The sequence below is a fragment of the Nipponia nippon genome, unplaced genomic scaffold, assembly GCF_047370975.1.
Source record: "Nipponia nippon isolate SJK-2023a ecotype South Korea unplaced genomic scaffold, ASM4737097v1 scaffold_6, whole genome shotgun sequence".
Classification (NCBI taxonomy): Eukaryota; Metazoa; Chordata; class Aves; order Pelecaniformes; family Threskiornithidae; genus Nipponia; species Nipponia nippon.
The window spans coordinates 49,137,059-49,151,876 of record NW_028262380.1 but is presented as its reverse complement, the minus strand read 5'-3'; the positions used below and the strand labels follow the sequence as shown (position 1 = coordinate 49,151,876).

Here is a 14,818-nt window from a genome sequence, read left to right as displayed (position 1 = left end):
GTGTTAAATGTAGCTCTACTGAATAAAAGGATTAGTTTGTCCAGATTGGCACAGCTATGACTGTGATATGAAGAGAACTCCAGGGAAAAACCTTTGAAGATCGAGTGCATGCTCAATTTTGTAGGTTAAATTGGCAGTAGTAGCTGAAGGTGTTTTATGTCATGCATATAGTTTACAGTATGATATGTACGACAATACTTCTGCAGTTTAGTATACTGATTATAAGTATTTTTAGATTACTTAAATTTGTCTTGCTGTTAAAAGGGGCAATCCCACTCTCCTCTTACCCAAAAGGCTAAGAAATCGGGCAGCGCTAGCACTCACGTTGGTTTACAACCAGCTGGATTTGAGAAGCTGACAGCACAACCAGAAAAGCCAAAAAGGGGTGGGGGGCGGCAAGATCAGCCCTTTTGGTTGCAGCACATACTCCACACCCTCTTCAGCAGATCATCAAACCCCAACCGTGAGGTTTCAGGGCACAGTTAAGCTGATCTAATGGCCAGCCGGTGCCCAAAGGATTCACTACCAGCTGTGCATCCCCTGTGCCAGCTCTATCGCACGTCCTGTGTCACACTAAGCCAACTCAATTTGATTTTTAGTTCCCTTCTCACTTAAATTCAGGGAACCAAAATGGTAGAAAACGAACAGCACAAAATTAATTACCAAAAAAGTCAGATTAAACCAATAGCTAGCACAGGAAGAGGTTGGTGGTAGAAGAAGCTGTTTGGAACCATTCCTTTCAGCAGCAACTAAGCAGGTCAAATGCAATATGCAATGACAAGCCTGTAAAGGACAAGTGAATATAACATCTCAGCAACCCTCAATCTTTGCAAAGTTCAAAAAGATTTTAGGAAGGATAAATTGTTTCAATTTTAAGTTTCTCTTTTTTAATCTTTGCTAGGTCGTGCCTAACCTACGCAATCCATTTTGTTCCCACCACACTGCAGCGTAAACAAACAATAGGAATGAGAAGGACCAAAATGTTAACATTTCTTTTGTGCCACCAAACAAGCTTTTGTTTTTCCAGTCATTCCCAGCACCCTTTCGAAAGGTTCCCACAGCCCGTGTAAACAACACGCAAGCTGAGCGGGATGACTGTACGTACCTCCTACATAGGCAGCCAGCAACCACAGCATGTAGCTCCCCTAACTAGACAGCCACGCATCCACCCCATGACATGGGACACCACCCACCTCTACCCTTCAAACAAAAAACCCTGCCGGTGCTCCTGAGTCATACGGAGTGTTATCTAGTGCTCCCGCCAGGCACAGCCAAACATCAGTAATGGCTGAGCTGAAGTTTGACCCTCGGTTATTTCAGTATCAGCTCACTTCTTTTCTGTTGCATATCAGGAATTACTGGATTTCAAAACAGTCAAGCATAACCGTATTCAAAGGAAAAACAACAACAAAACAATTTGCAAGATTTACCATGGCAATAAGCTATAAAGCTGGGAATACAACACAAAACCTGAAATGAAGAAACAGTATGTCCTGGAAACAAATCAAATATAACCGTGAATGTCAAAGTCGTTTTGCTACAGCAAGCCATGTCTAAGAACCACCCTAGTTTTAGTGCACTCTCAGGTATGTAAAACTTTCAAAATTAAGTTAAACATCTAGACAAGCTAAGAAACTGCCATTAGGGAGACAATCAGGGTCGTTAACACAAACACACTTCTGTACTACAGGTTTGAAAAACGGAAAGTTCAGACACCTGTCTGTTAGAGCCCACCTAAGATATTCTTAGTAGGACCTATTTCATACATATTATCACTTCCCTGAAGACACATAATGTCAAAACAGAGTTAGAATTACTCCTGCGTTACTAAGGGGCTACCAAAGCCTGCGTGCTACTCTTGCCATGTTTCATGAACACAAAGCAGCCGCTCAGGACCGCGTGCCGCTCAGGACTGGTAGTGTGGAGCAAGCCCAGGGCAAGACAAAGTCCAGCAAGCTGGGAGTCAAGCAGTCACTAAGTCGGGCTCTTAACCAGACCAGAGACAGCTCGGTCAGAATCCATCTGTTACCATAGATAACGCAACTAACACACCATGAAAGCAGAGGGGTACAACTGTCCCCTTCTACCAGAGGCTCGTCCCAAGGGTGCGGATCTGCCCCCCTCTTGGCTACACAGAGAAGTTTAAGCATGCCCCAGATGGGCAGTCTGGGGTGCAGGGAGGCATAGCAGGCTGAATCATTGTCTCCCTCCCCCAGGATTCTTGCAACAAGTAGCAAGTCAGGAGAAAAGCAATTCCCAAACATGGTACCCCAAACAAACTAATTATTTCAAATTCCATCTTGCTGGAATATCCAATAGGGCCTGCCATGTAGGTACAAGGAGAAAGAAACACTGTCAAAAGTTTCCTGGCAAAAAAAAAATACACAAGCAGCTTTGCCTTAGCGTGATTTAAAGGATGCCGAAGATGCCCTTAAGATCCATAAAAACTGTCACTATTGTACTCTGCAGTAAAGAAAAAAAAAAGTTACCTGTCATTGCAGTGATCCACCCACTCACAGAAATGCCACGGATCTGAAGACATATTCATCAGCTCTGGCAACAAAAGACAAAACTGCCACAGCAGAACTCAGAAACAAACGTTACAAATAGCTTAGACAAGGGTATCTCCAGGATCACAGTTTCAGAGCCCTTTTCTGTTGTGCTAGAAGTTCTCTTGCTTTGAGCATCGCTGCATGAATTAAAACAAAATGACAAGATACAAACAGCAAGAGAAGTAGGTGCTCCTGGCAAACTGCAGGTTTACTGACCACCTGACCCGAGCTCAGGGCCACAAGTAACACTGCTTAGCAAAGCCGTAGGCATCCTGTCTTCAACAGAGACTCAAAACCATGCCAAGCTATGTGGGACCACGCTTGCTGCAAAAGATAGGTAACATTTCTTCAGAGAGGCCTGAATCCAAAGTTGTGGTTTTGGTTATCATTAAGTGGTTATGGCCTTGAACACTGAAGAAAATATTCTTTTGAAAACCAGCCTTATTAGGCAATGGAGAAGTCAACAAAAGCATGTACCCACTATCATCAGGTCTAGCAAAGAAATGCTAGATTTTGCAGCTACTGCAATAGCTAGTGAGGGACTTCTCAAGCATGAACCACGCCACAATGCTGAAAGGCTTGCACTCGCCAGGGAACACGCTGAGCAGCTTACCCTCCTAAAAAGGGAAGTTGGGAAAAAGCATGAAACCTTTTCTTCCCCATTGGCTTTGGCTTGTGGTATTTTGGGCTTGTCAGTCGTTTAGTAAGACAAGTAGCTCGTCCTGAAGTAGCCTGTTTTCTTCTGAAAATATTGTGACTATTTTCATTCCTGCAGATATGTAGCGACACACATGCTATCCTATAAAGCATATCACATGTTTTACATAAAGAGAACAATATCCTTTCATGTGCCATTTGTAATATGGCAAACTCCCTGCGAGCATAGGTAGATCCCGCACACTACACTAAACGTAACATTTCACCTTAAAGAAAACATGATATACTTTATCCTGAAAAACGCGTGCTCCAAATGTATTCACCAGCATCTGTGAGAACAGAGAGCCAATGTGTGCAGTAAGGACATTATGCAAGTCAAAGAGGGCAGAGTTAAGCAGATACTGTCAACAACACGCACCCTGGGTTTGCAGTTCCTGTCCTTCAGAAGTTCAAAGCAATTGCCACAACCTACAACACCACATTATGGAAAAAATACATTGTTTCGCCCTTGTAAAAATACAAACCACAGCTGAGTAACCCTAACTCTGCATGACCAAGTTCGGTAGTACTTCATTCCATCAAAAAGACCACCGCCCCCCCCCCCCCCCCCAACACTGCGTGTGCAGTCAGCTCTCCACCACCACCCTTCAGCTCTTTGATAATCCCAGCAAGGGAACACACAAGGGAAGTCTCTGGTAACCTGTATCACATCAAGGTCTCCTCCCACCTTTCTAGCCACCCAGAGAGACATTTCTAAAGGAAGAAGTACTGAAGAGGGAGAACGACAAGCTTTGACATCGGACCAAAAGGTTGAGGAACTGGAGAAGGGAACATAGGAACAAGCATAACGATTATCCCAGAATCAGTTCAGGTTTCTAATTTTCAAAGAGACCCATGTGTAAAGGGGGGGACCAGGGAAGAGAAAAAATGAATCCATGATTACGCCCCGGGATGCTGCAGTGGCAAGACTCATTGATAGAGGTTTATGAAGAGTTTAGAGGAAACTATTGCAACTCCTTCTCCCCAGCTCCAGCTCCACGAGGCCAGGTCTCACCACAGCACACGCACACCTCTCAGCTCCACCTGTGGGCAGCTCTCCTGCCTTGGCAAGGAGGCAAATCCTGTCCTTAAGAAAGTGTTGCTTCAGCAGTACGCCCTTCGCTCTGAGCACACCTCACCTCAGCCTGCCCGCGCTGAAGAGCTCGGAGTTCTCAGTGCTGCTTCTCCAGAGAAGCAACAGGCAGCTCACGCCATCCATGTTACTGAGAGGTTTTCACGAAAGCAAGCACTTCAAAACATTCACATTTGGACAACTTAGAATAGTCAGTCTTTAAGCAGGAAGCATTACTTAACCTTAACTACCTCAGAGCTGTCCCTCTGCTATAAGCAGCCATCCAATTTCAGCTCACAAGACAAACTAAATTCACCTAGGCCAGCTTAGCCATCCACTACCTACTACAGGCTTCCCTGATACTGTAGCTGCTAGAAAGCAGTCTCGTGTGACCAGTCGGAAACACAGATCAAGCAATTTAAAGAAACACATTACTTCCCCCCCCTCCCCAACATCGCAATGACCCCATGCCCACATGACATGTAGGGCACATCGAAATGTTAATCAGTATCATAACGATGTATTTGGGTTACAGAATCCAAACAGCACTCTCAACCTTTTGTGAGACTATTAAAGGGAAATTGCTTTTCTTTTTTAAAATACAATCTGAGGTAAATAGCATTGCAAAACGCTATCTTACTGGTACAACTCTAACTTATGTTATCTTACTGGTAAAACTCTACAGCCAAAACTGAAAACAGCACATACAACTAAAACATCCCATGCTTCTCCATTTTAGGGCCCTATTTGTGGTTGGTCAAAAAAATAGACAAATTTTACTAGTTCATACCGCAACGGCCACCACTGATCATGTTGGAGGAACTTAGGAGGGAAAAAAAAGAGCTGTTTCAGAGCAAATCTTGTTCTTGTAGCTACTTGTGAGCAGGCACCTGCTGAAACCATCACATCAGAATTGTGCAACAGCACACACCAACACTCCTCGTCCTCCAGCGCAAAGCCAACTGTCTCGGCTCAAGACGCAGGCAAAGCTTATCTAAGAAAGCTAGTTTTGGACAGTAAGGACTATTTCACACACCTCCTCCTACCAGCCAAGCTGTGGGTGCTGTATTCTGTAGCCGATGGTAGCATCTTCAATTGCCCCAGTGAATGGGAAAAGATGCTGCTGGTATGTTAAGACACGACATTATGGAAAAAATACATTGTTTCGCCCTTGTAAAAATAACAGCCATTGTTTCAGAGAATACTGAGAAAACAAAATATTGAAGAGCTACTGAATAACAAAGACCTGTCTATTTTGCAAAGATGAGCAGTCTTGAAGAGATGACCACGTACTTTTTGTCACAGTGAGAATGAACAAGATTGAATGCAGCAGTTCCTTTTTCTTCTGACATTCCTTACTTTTGAAGTACTGGACCTTACAAACTAAATTATAATATAATATGCATGCGTTATGTTTCCAGATTTAAATTATCTTGATCAAGCTCTGAAAAGAAATCTGCTATTTCAAAATAAATATAGGGGGAAAAATCAAACACCCCACACACACACACACAGACATACAGAGAGTTATTAGGCTTTTTTAAGCATAAACTTCAGGAACATGGGCTGCAAGTGGAAGTGCTTACAGACATAAGTCATATTCACATTACTGACAAAAACCCAGCAAGAATCTATTAGAAAACGCTTAACTGCGATGTGTGCATTGATACCGGATGAACGCTGGAGCGGCTGATCAGAACCAGTGGTGGAAAGAACTAGGCAGGATTCACAACATCGCAGCAGAATAATTGCTCCCATTCCCTCTCCGTGCCCAATAAATGTTCCCTCACAAGTGAGTTGCAATGCCTCTTACATTCATTACAGCCAAAAAACATCTTGCATATGCAAAGTTCTCAAAGGAGAAAAGCAAATGTGTACTTCAATATTTAAGTAAGCACCTAATCAAGCTGTTACGTTTATTTACTGATTTCGGCTGATCAGAGAACGGAGCTAAAAAAATGTTTACTTTATTATTTCACCCATAATCTATATAAAGCGAAAGCTGGAGAACCGTGTTTCATTTTCTGTTGAACAAGAAACTGTGACAGGTGAGGAGTGGACAGGGATCAAGTATTCCTCCCCTCTCCTCACACAGGAATTAGAAGGTATCCAACACAGCTGACAACTCGTATATTCAAAACAAGTCACTAAGCAGTGAATTGCCCACCTTTCCCTCAAAGCCACCAAACATGTTCACCCGAGAGGAAGCCACTAAGGATTGCCAAGGGCACAGATATGAGACAGCCCTAAAGCACACACTGGTAGCGAGGAAGGGTGTTCTGGGACAGGGACTTGTAAGCACATGGTGCTGCCTACAGTCCTTCACAGACATCCACTGGTGACCACTGAGAGACACAGTATACTGGGCTAAACTGACCTTTGCTTTAAGCCAGAACAGCCTGTGTAATAACCAGTGGCCGTACCACCACAAAGCAAGACCAAGAAGTTTGTTAACAAGAAGTTAACTTCCACGCTTACGTGGTTCTAGGTCTTCATCAGACAAATATTTGAAGTCTTTGTAGCCTTTGCTGTCACAAGAGACTATCTTGAAGTCCGCAGAAGTGACCCTGGTAAACAGATTTTGTCTATCCTGTGACTACATGGAGCATCTCAGTACAGAACCATCCATCAGTTTGCACAAATTCACTAAATCACAGTACTTTCTGTCATGGAAGAGCATTTTCAAGAGCGATTACACATAATTCTCATCATCTGTTTCAAGAATTACCTGATATACACAGTCCATGTAAGAGAAGGCTGAAGCAGCTCTGCAGATAGGGTCTTTAAGCTACTTTTATTTCAAATGTAATTAACATACAGTCAGTTAACAAGCACGTGTTCTTCAGAAAAAGATCCAGAAGATTAAACATGTTCATTAAATACAGCCTGAATTTAAAACATGCTGACCAAAAGATACTTAACTAACTCAGTTTACTTTAAAGAGACGGAAGAATAGCATTCCTCTCTGTTTAATAACAATGCCAGGACTAAATCATCACACACCATTCCTTTCCTTTACTGATTCAGAGACAACAAATTCCACTGAAGTAATTAAGAAAACTTTTGCAAAGTACCATGTCTGTACATAATGAGGGGAAGTAAAGTTAATTTGTCAGTTTAAGAGTCTAAAGATAAAAACTATTTCTTTCCCTAAACTAAAAAGCTACTTATTATAAAAACTTCTCTTAACAGTTAATGCAAATGAAATCGACATACTTTCTGATAAACATTTATGTTTCCAAACAGACACCACTGTAACAGTACATTATTCAGCTTGAACAAAGGAACGACTTTGATTAGATCTAAGCTGCAATAGGAGGAAAAACTTAAACCTTGACAAAAATCATTTTAATAACATAAAGCGATAGGTCTTGAGATATTTATGAACCTGGAACACCAACAAGAATGCCTAAGTGCCACCAAGAGACAGAATCAGGCTGCCATTAACAACCGGATGATGATGGAGCGGGAAAGGGAAGATTTACGTTTGGAACCAGGAAGTGACATAAAAGCAAGTGTAATCACCATATCGAAAAAGGGACGTAGTGCCTTCTAGCTCCTGGGGATATTAAGTACAGCATAGCATTGACCATCTCCTTAACACTACGGCCTGAAGAGAATGCAACTTCCTTTCCTGACCTCCTAGTTCCGGGGCCAAGAAAAGCAAAGAGCGAACTGAATGGAGAGTTCAACTTCTTTTACCCTCCTTTTTAAAACAGCAGCGACGACAGGGAGCTTAAGATACAGCGCTATTTTGGTCGAAAAAAAAGAGTCTTCTTACCTGTCAGCACGCTTGGTCTCAAAAAGAAACTGCGAAACGTCAGGTGCTCCATCTACCTTTGAACTTCCTACTGATGTCTAGGTTTTCCCCTGAGTTTTCAGAGGCCGTCTCTTTCTCAGTGGAACAGACAAGTACACAGTTGGGAAACAGACTGTACGTACTCTCAAATGCGCAGCACAAACAAACTGAAGCACAGAGTGAGTACACATTGCTGGAATTCTGGAGTATGGCTTTCCATTCACATGCATGTATTTTAGACCTTCAGCCACTCTACATTTCTGCTACATTTATCTTTCTCTACTTTCAATTCCATCTGTTAAAGAAAACGCAGAAGAACAGGACCCTAGCAACTGACCCACGGGATGTTCGCAAGCTGTTTATTCTTCTTTTAATGAAGAACCAGACAAACCCTACAACCTTTTCTTTCAAAGTCTTTCTAGACTCCTTCCAGGGAGAGGTGAGGAGAGGAATCAGCACTGAGGCTAGACTCACGCGGAGAACAGTTTTCGCACAGAGTTACGATTTCTGGATCTATGTCTGAACACTGTCTCATCAAATAAACGACATTCAACCTACTCTCTTCACTTTTTAGCACATCCTCTTCATGTGTAACAAACTGTTGTATAAATTTTGACTCCCGAATAGTACAACTTAACACTGACAGACATAAATGTTCCTTCCCCGGCTAACTACCGTGGTGCTGTTTTCTTCAGTTAAGAGCAAGTTAAGATACTCTGTTAAAACAATCGAAGTTTGCCTGTAGTTTTTTGCTCAGAGGGGAATTCTGCACGCTGCAGAAATGCTAAAAAGCAAAGCAAAACAAACCCCAAGCAGGCGGAGTCCCACTCCCAAACGAGACCCTCCGTTCCCCAGCCGCAGCGCAAGGTCTGGAGCGAGAACAAGAGCACTTGCTCGTGCTTCGTGAAGCAGCAACTTCTCCGATAAACAGGAAGAGCCGACACTACTTCTGGCTTTTAAACTGTATTAAAAAAATGCTCTACGTGAAAAAGCAACTCCTCAATAACGTTTTCCCGTGACAATAACGGCGGCCTTTTCCACCCGAGTGTTATGTAAATGAGCAGGCAGGAGGCAGCCGCGGGGTCTGTTAGGAGCCACTCAACCCTTTAAAGGACAAAAAAAAAAAAAACAAAACACAACGGGGCGGGGGGGTGGGGGGGTGCTTGAAGACCTCGGTGCTTACAGCACGGCGGCGGTGCGCTCCGCTCCCGGCCTCACACAACTTTCCGCCCCGGCGGTTCCGCTCGGCTCCCCCGGGCGGGGACGGAGGGGGTCCCGAGCCCTCCGGCCGCCCGCCGCCTTTGTTCGCAGGGGCCGGCGCTCCCGCCCCGCGCCGCGGCGGGTACAAAGGGGGCGGCAGAAGTTGCGGAGGAGACCTCAGCCCTTCCCGGGGGCCGCGGCGGGGCCCCAACCCCCCCCCTCCCACTCAGCCTGCGGCGGGCGGGAGCGGGGCGGGGGCCGCCCGCCCGCGGGGCACCAGACCGTGCGCAGCCGGCAACGTGAGCCGCATGGGAAGCGGCGGCGGCGGCGCGCCCCCCGGCCCGGCCCGGCCCGGCCCCCGCCTGCTTTCCCCGGGCACCCAGCCCCCTCCCCCGGCGGCTGCTGCCGCCGCTCACACTCACTTTTCGGGACGGGCTCCGCTGGGCTCTCCCTCCGCTGGCGGCGCGCACGCCTTCCCGCCGGCGGGGCGATGCCGGCGGCGAGGCGGAGCCCCCCTCCCCCGGCGGGAGGGGACCCGATGCCCCGGGGCTGCCGCCGGGGGCCGGGCGGCTTCGAGGGGGCAGGCGGGGCCAGCCCTCCGCGGGCGGGCTAGCGGGCAGGTGGTGCTCGGGGCCGGGCCCCGGGCCCGCTCCCCCCCTCCCGGCTGCGGCTGTCCCGGCGGCTCAGGTGCGCCGCCGCGTCCTCTCACATGGAGCCGCCGCCTCGCCGCCCCTCGCTGCCCCCCGGGCCGGTCCCCGCGCCGCCGCCGCCCGGGAGGCGAGTGGCTCGGGCCGCGGCCCCCGCCCCGCTCTCCCTCTCATGCACTGCGGGCGCCGCCAGGCCCCGGCTCCAGCGGCGGGGGGGGCCGCTAGGGCCCCAGCCGGGCGGCGCGGGGCAGCCGGGCGGCGGGGCTCGGCGCCGCGGCCGCTCCGCTCTCCGGCATGTGGGAGCGGCGGCGCGGGGCGCTGGGCGGCGGGGCAGGGCCGGGCCGGGCCGGGGGGGGGGGGGGGGGGCGGCGGCGGCGCCCCGGGATCCGCTCGTTTCCTGCGGCGCCGGGAGGGGGCGGGGAGGGCGGGCGAGGGAGAGAGCGAGCGCGGCGGCGGCGCGCGCGGATGACAGCCGTAACCCAGCAACAGGCCCCGCCCCGCCCCCGTGCCGGCGCGGGGCGATGACGCCGAGGGAGGGCAAGGTGGAGCCGAGCAGGTACCGCCGCGGCCGCATGGTTCAGCCCGGGACAAGGGGGCGGCCCCGCACAGGCCCGCGCGCAGCCGCAGTTCGGCGGCCCGGGCGCGCCCCGCCCCCTCCCGCCACGCGGGGCGGGGCAGCTCGTGAGCTCGGCCTGCAACGGCAGCGCGGAGGGGGGGGGGGGTGAGCGAGCGTTACCCCCCCCCCGCCCCGCCCCTGACGTCAGGGGCGCGGGGAGGGCGCGAAGCCCTCGCCCGCGCGCACGCCCCCGCCCCGGCGGCGGGGAGGGGCGGGCGTTGGCGCTGCCATGGGAACGGCCGCCGCCCAACGGCCCCCGGCTCGCGCTGCTTCCCCTCCGAAAAGCGTTTGGTTGCGAGAAGCGGCCGCGACAGGCGCGAGGCGCCAGGCGGCGGCGGTCGCTGCGCCTCAGCCCCGCAGGTGCCCCCCGGGCCGCCCCTGGCCCCGGCGGGACCTCGCCTCCCTGCCCCGGCTTCTCCACAGCGCCGCTGAGCTCGGGCTGCCTCAAACTCGGTAACGGGGGTAACGGTTACGCAGGCCCTGCTCTCCTAAAGATTAAAAAAAAAAAAAAATGCAATTACAGGAGCTTCTAACGTTTATTAGAGTTGCGGCCGTTACACGGGAGCTCCTCCAAGGTTCCTTTAGTACGCGATGCAGAAGATATGATGCTGTTCATGGAACACAAGGAAAAAGAGAATACTTAATTGCCGCTCATTAAGTGCGTGGGATGGCTGCTCGCAGCATCCAGCCCGTGCACCCAGAAAAGTTTAGGCCCTGCAGAAAAAAAATTAAAAGTGGTATTTGATCACGTCGCTATCATAAAACACATACACGAGAGCAACATTAAGATTACTCACGTAACTTATGTCTGGCACTTCCTACCTTTTACGTGCTAATCTCTGCCACATTAACCTAAGTTTACAAAGACGCGTGTGCATTTTTTGCCCTCTACGAAGAAAACAGCAGTGCTAAAACTTTCTCACCTACACCATGGCTCTCTGCCCCTTGGCCTGAGAGAAGAGAGGTCTCTCCTCTCAGACCTTGTCCACGTCGAGGGGTCACTAGTCCCCGTTTCTTGGGCCTGTTGCTTATTCTGACTTCCCATTTCATTGTGGTGCTCTCCCTCTGGCAGCTGAATAATAGATTACACATAGATCAAACCTATCTGGGACACTAACACTTAGTACATATTACTTGGGAGCGAAGGAAAAAGTTGGCTATCTAATCAGTGTAGATCACTGGCAACGGCAGATGCATTGCTCAAGAAACAGAAAATCACTACTCTGCCAGCACCGATGGCAGTGCCAAGACTGTATGTGGATTTAATGAAAATGTTACGATTTTTTATTAGTCACAGATTAAAATGGTTCGGTGCCTAGTCCTTAATGGAAATGTGGTCATGACTGACTGTACTTCAAACAGTAGGGGTAAAAATAGGAATCGTACTGCAGATCAATGCATTGGCAGAACTAAGCAAGGAGAGTAACACTGTCATATGCCAGACTCTAATGCCACCACACATACAGTTTCAATAAAGCTTATTTTGAAAATAAAACATAGAACAGTTTTAAGCAGAACTGTATTGTTTTCAACGTACAATCCAGTGAGAACACAAAAGACTTGCCAGAGGTTATTACTGTGCATGAAATAGTGGCAGAGCTAGAGAAACGCTGTTTTTAAGCACTCCGTCTAGAGGCTGAAGGGAACCTGCTGGCTGTATTTTCTTCCCGTAGCATTTTTAATCTTGATGGACTACCATCTGTACAAGAAGTTGGTATTAAGCTTAATGGCAAGACGGCAATCTGTCATTTTTTTATTACGCTTAAAATGCACAAGAAAAAAATGCACTGAAATACATTAAAACTTCCCCACGACCTTGGTAACCGAAAAGATTACATGCTAAAAGGCACAGAAAAATTAGATGATGATTTGAAAATGTGAGTTAGCCAGGAGAGAGGGCACATGCATTAGTAACAAATCTACAAGAAAACTGCTATTATAGAGGAAAGCTGACCCTGTATTGTACTATGTCATCTTTAAAATGACATAAATAATAAGGTGAAATAACCAAATGAAAGGAGCAAATTCAAATACTAAACCGCCATTTTTAGAATCTGATTCATTTGCCCATATTTCTGGTTTTATCAGATGTCTATGATAAATTTTGTAAGCTTGAAGTGCTGTTTGCAGACAAAGGGAAGCATAAAAGATTTCTTTGTGTGGGAAAACATGGATCCAAATGAAGTTAATGCTGGAGGAGGCCTTCTGTACAAGGTTTCGTTCGTTTTGAGTAATGCAATTTAAATTCACATCCTTACTTTTTTGAAGACTATCTGCCCCGCGTGTTTACAGATAGGTATATCCTAATGGCGTGCAGTGCTGTGCATCGCACTGCCTGCGGAAACGAGAATGGAAACTGAGCGCTGTCTCAGGCAGATGTTTCAGCTTCTCTAACCTGCCCATATCCAAGGCTCCACGTGTCAGGGTTTGGGGTGGGAAAGGCAGGCAGCCCATGCATTGGGGTGATGGGCGGTGCACGCATGTGGGGGTCCCGGGCTGGGGGGGGGGGGTTTCTGAGGCGGGGTTGCTGCCTGAGAAATAGACCCTTTAGCAAGACTCCTGTGAGGAGGGAGTCCCACTAGACATGAAGTCCTGGCTTGCAGCGTAGTGCTTGTCCACATTTTGGATCCCCTGCATCAAACGCAGGCCAGAGCTGTGGGGAAGCTGTGCTGTTGCGCTGCAGGTGTGGGAGGAGGCAGGCAATAGAGCGGGGAACGCTGGATCAGCAGCTGTCTTAATCACAGCATGTTCCGCTGGGCGAGAAAAAAATCTCAGGAGCAGACAAAAGGTAGCAAAATGGGCAAGATAAGCAAGTGACAAGGGAGTAGAGCCACACTTTTTGTTTTTAGTGAAATATAGATTGGTTCATCTGTCTCAAACTTTACCCTACTCGCTGCAGTGCAGATGTTGCACGTGGGCTGTCAAAATCTTCGTACTAAATCGACTAACTCAGACCGCCTGCTGCCACTTCCTAAATGGTATGAAACAACCTATCTATATGCTTCATGTAAGGATATGACAGACCAAGTAAAGAAGAAAAGAGCTGCTTTTTTTTTATAGACAATCTTCCTAGCAAAGTCACAGTTAGTTCTACCTTTAATTCCCAACAAATGAAACTGCTGTCCTAGCTGACCTTGGGAAGGTCATTTTAAATACCCTGTGTGATGGAACTGAAACCTCCTCCCTCCCAGCAGCTAAACATTTGGTTCATTTCTGTTTTCTTGCTGTTTTTTTCAAGAATGTTTTTAGAGTCACTGGTAAGGCATAATTCATCTTTCTCCCATGGTTTTAGTGAGGACTGGAAAGCTGTGTGCAAGCAAGTTGCACCAAACTTAGACAATAAAATCATGGTGGTAGATAGAACCTATTGCATTCAAACAAAATATAGAAGATATAACAGAAGTGACAACAAGAAAACAAGAATGAAAATCTTCTTTCATCTTCATTCCTATAGGAAACAGGGCCTCACAGACATACTGAGCCCAAGCAGGGTTATAATGCAAATTTTCTGTCCCAATAAAAGGAACAGGTAAAGAAAAAAAGAGCTAGCCAAGATCTCATTTTCAAGTGATGTAACAGCCTAACACTTCCCAGCTGCAGATAGAAAATCTGGGAAAGAGACAAGAAATTTCCAGGATAGATAAGGCCAATTTTCATGGATGCAGTCAAATAACTGGAGCCTATTTCCCAAGCCTGCTCCCTGCTTGGGAGACAAAGGGAGTAAATTTACTGCAACCAACACTGATGAAAGTTTGGCCAGACGTAACTACAGCAGAGCCAGGATCAGGCTGCAAGTAAAGGTAAAGGACGATGCTGCGACAGCACCCGCTCAGGGAGCTGATAGCACAGATGATCTTATCAACAGGGAATTTCAACCTCAAGCCATTGGTCTTGGTGACACCACCATCCTTTGCCATGGACATCTACTTACAAATTTCATATCAGTAATATCATATCAGAGAGGGTTTGCAAATTCTTACCCTGACTCAGGAAAATGACCTCATTTTTGATACTTACAGAGATCATACAGTGCAAGACCTTTGGGTTTTTTTTTTTCCTATTCCATTTCTCCATTTCTGTTCATTCTGTTATACTGCAATGGTTTTGGCAGGAGTAACTTATAAAATAAGAGAAACAGTGCAATCAGTGAGAAGGTTGGCTAAAGATTGTCTATATAAATATACTAGCTTTAGTGATAATTACCTTTGCATGACTAGCTATAGCTTAATGCAAATA

At 47.4% G+C, this 14,818-nt stretch overlaps 1 protein-coding gene across 1 annotated transcript in view; it reads right to left on the bottom strand.

The window, feature by feature from the left end:
• FBXW7 (F-box and WD repeat domain containing 7) overlaps nt 1-9,996 on the bottom strand; it is a 189,661-nt gene extending 179,665 nt beyond the window's left edge. Inside the window, exon 1 of the mRNA XM_087737227.1 lies at nt 9,742-9,996. The gene's annotated coding sequence lies outside the window, so the exon portion shown is untranslated. The remainder of the gene's footprint in view (nt 1-9,741) is intronic.
• Between the last annotated feature and the right edge of the window lie 4,822 nt (nt 9,997-14,818).